The sequence below is a fragment of the Lottia gigantea genome (genome assembly GCF_000327385.1).
Source record: "Lottia gigantea unplaced genomic scaffold LOTGIsca_34, whole genome shotgun sequence".
In the NCBI taxonomy this organism is placed as follows: Eukaryota; Metazoa; Mollusca; class Gastropoda; family Lottiidae; genus Lottia; species Lottia gigantea.
Window position 1 is genome coordinate 2,636,334 of NW_008709146.1, and position 7,662 is coordinate 2,643,995.

A 7,662-nucleotide genomic window follows, 5' to 3' on the forward strand; every position below is an offset into this window, starting at 1 on the left:
GAGCAAATTATAATGGAAAATAACCAGAACCATAGACCATAGAATCAAAAATTTTCAACATTTAATATCAATATAATATTAACATGTACTATAGATACCGGTATTGTAAATGTTGTTTACAAGAACTACGCTGAAATGCCTCTGAAACAGTCAAAGAATTCAAAATAAATCAAGTGGACAAAGTCAAAATAATCTCATATTCTGTTACAAATACTCAGAGAAATATAAAATTCTTACCTTATTAAATTAAAGTTTCAAATTCTTCAAAGATTACTATTTAAATCTTCGTAGCCCCAGAAATGAATCAGTTCACTAATGATATTGTAACCGGATCTTGTCGTCGTGACCAGTATTAGTAACGTTTAAATATAACAACGGATTAAGCAAATCCCATTAAATAGAGAGGCACTCACGACAATAAGAGACCATTAAAACACTGATACATGTTAATACATGTTACAAATCACCGATATATTCAAGTGAATACAAAAGTTAATCTTAGACCTATTCAAGGATAATGACTGGTTATTAACTACTTCACCAGTTTGACAGTAGGACTTGAAATTGAATTTGTTTATATGTATTTGGGTGTAGACGGGGGGACCGAAAAAATATCTGGCAACAACTCCAAAACAAAGAAAAACACAGGCAACCCAGTGTATTATTATCTACTTTGTTGTCTATCATTCAGGAGTATCAAGACATATTAGGCAGACAAACAAACGCTATATGATTTGTCAATTTTGTGACCAGAGTCTTCTTGGAATTAAACGTACGGAAATTTCCACTGTCTTGCTAGATTTCAGGGCTTTGGTAACATTTATTTGTAACTACGACTCACGCCAATAAACACAACAGTAAACTGATTAATCATTATCAGTTGAAAATTTATGACCTTTGCAATGCGGCATTTGAGACCTTTTAATTCAGGCAACCTACAAACTCATCGCATAGATTATAATATGAGAGGGCTATCACTTAGCGATGCGTATGTATATTGATAACTTCTCTTGAGATATTTCGTTGAATGATAACGGTGTTAGTTTTTTCTGTTTAACAATTCAATATACATCAAAATATTCATGTAAAAATGGAATCCAGTGGACAGATACCAACCTAACAATATCAAACCGTGTTGGTTCGGAAGGTTCGTGATTAAATCCCTACATAAATCGAAATAATTTATTATCTTAGGGGCTGATCTTTCAGATCGGACAAAAAAACGAAGCCATGTGTGCAACAGACTATGCACATCAAAAATCCCTTGACAGTTGGAATTCGAAAACATGACTAGGTAAACCCATAATCACAATACAGCATTTAATGCATAAGTAAGTGTCAGAATTATCCCCTAAAAGCTAGGACTATATTCAGGTCGCAATATTCCTATCACTTGACAAACCATTGTGAAACATCGGATGTAAAGAGTCTCGTCCCAAAGGCCCCAAAGAAATCTTCCATTCAATACCGAGACAGATTCAGCTACCGCCGAGGATTGCAGGACGGTGCTCTGTGTGCTGTTGCCGAGAAATAAAGTTGTAATCCACGGGAGATAACTTCTTTAGAATAAAAGGTTCAAAATTACAGTCTCTAAAATATTTGTATTTCGTGAAATGACACAGTTTTGATTATTTGCATTTGCAATATGGGAGATAACTCAAACGAAACTGTTGTTGGTTCACCACACCAACGGTTACTTTTGACATCATCATCATTCTGTGTGAGATATATCCATGCCGATCCTAATCTTTCTTATCCTAGGCAAAGACGCATTGCAAGAATTTCATTAAAACAATTGATTGATAAAGACGTTCAACAGTCGTTTAATATTGTGTTATTACATCCACAGTCAGGAGAAGAGAGTGTTCTATTGCCCCAAACCATCCCTAATAAACATTAATGTTTTTTCGAGTAGCGGTTGGAATACATTTGGGTCGAACATTGATATTGTTCGGATGCATTGATATACCTAATACACAAAAAAATGAGAAAAGAACGTTATGCTACTGGACATCGGTGCTTTTATATTAAGTCATTCCGCAGCATTTATCAGCATCCAGTATATATATTACTACGTTCAATGGGTATTATGAAAAACACATGCAATAAATACATGGTACCAATCTATTCCTGCTAATGAAAGACTCATCTGACAGACATTCTGGCACAAATCCAGTACAATCTTCACTCTACCAATTTGCTGATAATCATTTCACCGAGTTTTTCAATATACTCACATCATCAAATAATATGCTACTTCAACAGTTTATAAAACATAAATTAATTTTAATTTTTCTGAATTACGATACGTATGATAAATGATTATAACAAGTTTCGTTATAGTCTGGAGTGAAATGCAAAAACCACTGCAATCCAGAATTTCTTCAGATCCTACAGATTGGGATTGAGGTGACGTTTGATCGTCCATCTAGCACCCTCAGCTGGAAATGCGACATGTAAATTAAATTTGGTACTTTTAACCTTGGTACTGATGATTTCAATGATAAAAATCTGAGAAACAGGCCAAACGAAATTCCACGTTCGCTTTTCTCTAAGATTCTGGTATTATAAGATAGGTGAAGATATCCACCTATTCATCAAGTGTGGTTTCAATCAACGTTCAGCTTACTATATTGCTTCATGATGAAATGCCGCAAAATTAGGAACATTTTCTTTGATAATTACTTTAACACTTGTTCCCATGTTTACCTTTAATCATGCTCAATATTACACAGTAAATTATTATAACTCTCCTTCTTAACAAAAAAAAATGTGTACATAATTTTCAAAGAACAATTACAATACATGTATGATGTATATCGTTAAAGATGGTTGTAGGAACGGCAATGTCCAAAGATTATAGCTCGTTCCTCCAGAGCATTTGTGTATTGTAATCGGGTGCTGATTTTAATTATAATATTACAATGTGCTAGTACCTTATAGTAACTAGTAGTTTCCAATACACCAGACATAAATAACATACAACAACAGATGATAATCTCTGTTTTAGATTTTTTTTAAAAGTTTGCTGATTTCACCTACTTTGGTGAGGGAGAACGTGGTAATAGTGCAGTGAACACTAGCATCACACTTAAAGTAGTGAACGTGGAGTGAAATGTCTCTACAAAATATACAGAAAATGGTAGGAGTTCCAATGTAAACTTCAGATAATAGGAACCTGATAATCGAGTATATATCAAGGTATTGGTTGCTATGGAATCACGTGTAAAAGAATTCAGTTAAATAGTATCTGAGACGTGAAAGTGTTTTATGTGTTTGCTGATTCGAATTGAGTGGAATTGGCTTCCAATTTAGACCCACATCATGGCACAGCTCCAGTCTCTTTACTTATGATGTTTCGGATTGTTGAGGCTGATATTCAAAATGCGGCGACTCTGTGAAGGCGTCTTGTCGCATGCCTCTGTAATAGAGCGCCTTAGAGGGCTCTTCTAAGAAAATATACGAAAAATTGAATTTGAGTGGTGTATTCTGGCACATATTTATTTAAAAATCGTATGTGTTAAAAATGAATCTATTATAGATTGGGCTTCTAGGTGGTTTTCAAAATCCTGCGTCTAAATATCGCTCTGCCTCCATTTTTAATTGAAATTTAAAAGGTTCTAATGCATAATCCAATAGAATGATTTCTTTATGGCCATTCTTTGAGATATTTCCTATTCTTTACATCGAACTAAGGTTGAAGTAATTTCTGTTTCTAATTGAAGTAAAAGATTCTGTAACGCCCAGTCAGTAGATAGTATTAACCATCAGGTAAAATTACTCAGGTAAAAACAATCTTGAACTCATTTGTCATAGTGTCTGTTTATTATATATAGACTACTAGAATAGTATATAGTTAAAGTTAGTATAGAGCGTGACTTTAGTTCGACCTCTCTTCTCGCTCGGGGAAGCATAATCTGAATTTATTACATTACTGAAGATTTCTGATATCTTTTCATTTTGCAACAAAAATCCACAAAACGAAATTTTTTGATTTGGCATATTATAGTTAATAAAGTTTTACATGAGCCACGCAAACATGTTGGTGAAAGATTTACCAAATCAACGCTGCTCAGTGTGCAATCAGTGAATCTTTCTTCCAGAGCAATGGCGACAACTATCCCATGCAGTAGTGAAAAGTCGACAAATAATGAAAATCAATGCAGCGGTATAAGGTTTTATAAGAGAAACTCTCTTAAAGAAGCACTGGCCTAGGTCACAAGTAGGGACTGTGAATTTCAGCCTTCGAATACATCAATTTGAAAGAAAATTACCTACTTCTGGAGAAATTTACAAAATAAACAAATAATTCAGAAATGTAAAGCAATTGTTTCAGGGAGTTAATGAAAGGGGGTCTAATTTACCATCGACAAGAACATTACTCAGATTTTTATTCCTTTTGTAACGTTTAGTCAGCGGTGTGCGATATCATTGCATATAATATTAATATTTGAAATGTTCCAAAAGGATAATATTTCCGATCACGATAATGGTTACAACTTGGTAAATATAATCTGAGGCTTATACAACATCCCTAAAACGTATACTCTAAAATCGAAAAAAATGGTTTTGAACTGGGATCATTCGTCCAAACACATTTTGTTTAAAATTGCTGACATTTCAAGTCAGACCAAATCTGTATTTTACATTCCTCTTTAGAATTATGCTTGCTTTATAGTTAATTGTCACAAAACAACATCACTAAAACTATAGAAGCTTGTAAAGCATGACGAAGTTAAATGAATAATGAAATGGGATCTTGTGCTTTTCTTCACTTTTGCTTCTGATTTGGCATAGGGCCTACCTAGACAGGCCATGTAGTGTGCAATAAGGGAAATTTGCCAGGGCAGTGGAACGAGTATGCTCTCTTTCGGACTTCCAACGAAATAAATAAAACATTTCTTTCATTTTCGAATTATTTACTGTAAGATATGAATCATCAGATATAAGACGAGTACGTGGAATAGAGGCAGTGTAAACTGGAATTGACTAGAATGATGATATTTTGGTTCAGTTTATTGTGTCGTGTTATCTTTGTTTATAATAGCCAACTTGAAACAAACTTTCAGAATTCATATATTTCTTATTATATCATTTTTATTTCAGTATGCTTGTGCCATATAATGTTATCGTATTTATAAATCGCATATCCGTTATAGCTTCATTTCCTTTTATTTTTCATATACAGACAGATGGAATTTATTTACTTACTTCTGCAGTGTCAGCATAAGTATCTCAGACTGAAAGCATTATTGCACTAAACGATTACAATCTTCTGCCAAACCCAATTCAAACAAATCTGTTATTACAGCTAACGACTGAAAAGATTTAATTTGTTAACTTATGTATGGATTATATAAACGTAATGTAAATAATACATAAATTAAAATTATTCATATGAAAAGGGTGTCAGGTTGGCATATAATTATTCAATCTAACAGCGGAATCCGGTCCCCTTCATTATGGGACATAAAATACACCTACAGATTTTCCCCCCATTCAAAAATGTAAGCAATACTTAAAAAGTAGTTGACTTCACAATTAATGAAATTCCCTTCACTTTTAAAACGCAATTAAAACTGTGTAGACAAATTGTTGGCAATAAGTGTTAAGATAAGATTTGGATATGTTTTAACCTTCAGTTCAGAGAGGAAGACAGGAAGCCGAGATAAAATTTAACTAAAAACATCAACATCTAATTTTAGAGCCAAACATTTCAAAATAGTAACAATTTAGACGTTAGCAGTATAAAGCATTAGTCACTGGCACCTTGTAATAAATACGAGGTAAACAGACCAATTATTATGACCATGAAAGAAACACAAACAGATTTCCATTGATATCCGTTATATCCTAAAAAGTCATATAAAACAGAAAATTAATGGTGGTTAGAGAAATGTCAAGATTGTGTTTGTTTACAACTTTACAAATCTCCAAAATACTTTCTCGAGGTAAAACTTCGATTTTGCTATGAAAAGATGACTCTCTTTCTGTGGTTCCAGTTTACGTGCAACAAGAACCACGAATATGGAAAAAAAATGATTAAGAAGCGAACTTCATGACTCTTCAGATCTTTTTAGTAGTTTTGTATACTTATTTTCTGAAAATTAAAACATTGAATATAAAGTTAAAGTAAATTTTCCTCTCTATGTAATTTGAACAAAAGAAGTGCTGAGTTAAGACTAAAACGATAAGGAACCTTAGGTAGCTAATTGATAATTATTTATGATTATCTACCATGTGTGTTTATATATAATTATACTGACCACTTTAATCTGGGTGGTATCCAGTTGATAATAGAAGGGTCACTCTAATCTGTATCAATATTACATCATCATCTCTGGTCATAATATTATCTAAATCTATATCTTATCATTAATTCTAATGATAATCAGAAAAATAACTTACATTAATTTGAAACCATGTTTAAAAGTTTGATGAGAAAGATAAATATAATTTTCAATGACGACAGATTTGGGTCAATTAAATTAACTTAATTCCAAAAAGGATTCCTTTGAATTCAATTTTTGCAACCCCAGAATTAAAAATGGTGGATATTATAATATACAAGTACAGGATATACTGTATGAGTGTTTCTGTCTGTGAAATGCTTGTCCTACGTCTTTCAGTAGCTGGATACTTTTCTAATTCATATACTTATATATACTTCCAATAACTGTCTGGTACTTTGAATAACTGTCTGGTACATTCAATAACTGGTACTTTCAATAACTGTCTGGTACATTTAATATCTGGTACTTTCAATAACTGCCTGGTACTTTCAATAACTGGCACTTTCAATAACTGGCGCTTTCAATAACTGTCTGGTACATTTAATAACTGGTACTTTCAATAACTGCCTGGTACATTTAACAAAAAATAACTCTCCGGTACCTTCAATAACTATTGGCTGGAACTAGACTGGCTATGTATCAGATATGTATAACTGTCTATGTATCAGATATGTATAACTGACTGTACTTTCATAGACTGGCTATGTATCAGATATGTTAAATCGGTTCATACTTTCATAGATTGGCTATGTATCAGATATGTATAACTGTCTATGTATCAGATGTGTATAACTGGTTCGAACTTTCATGTACCATGTAGAAATGATCTATCAAAGCAATTATTGCTTATTTCATGGGATAGTTATGCTTATGTTATTACAGCAGGTTGTTTCTGATACCACACCAGTTCTGGCCACAGACATTTGTAATAGTGTAGTTCTGATCACTAAATTGACACGATAGTCTCTCCTGTTTCGCCTATATGTCGTTTATCGGATCATTAGTACTTTTTAAGTTTATTTATGCAATTTGATCAAATACGTCATTCACAACTGCACTGATTCCGCCGTTTGTTATATGTATATATTCTGCGTGAAAATATATCATCATGTAAATTAAGAAAACCTTGGATGGGTTGGGAATACATGAAATGGAAAGAAACTCACAATGTATTCATTCATAAATCTATGTGATATGTACCAACATCTTCCCACAGAATTTCTGACCTTACAAAATAACTAAACTATGACTGTAAACATACAAGTAGCATATTTCCTGTCCCATTTGGGGGAATTTAATATATTAATTGTATATCATAAAATCAATTTAATTGCTCAATAAAGTCGTTAGCAAGTGTAAAACATAGTAT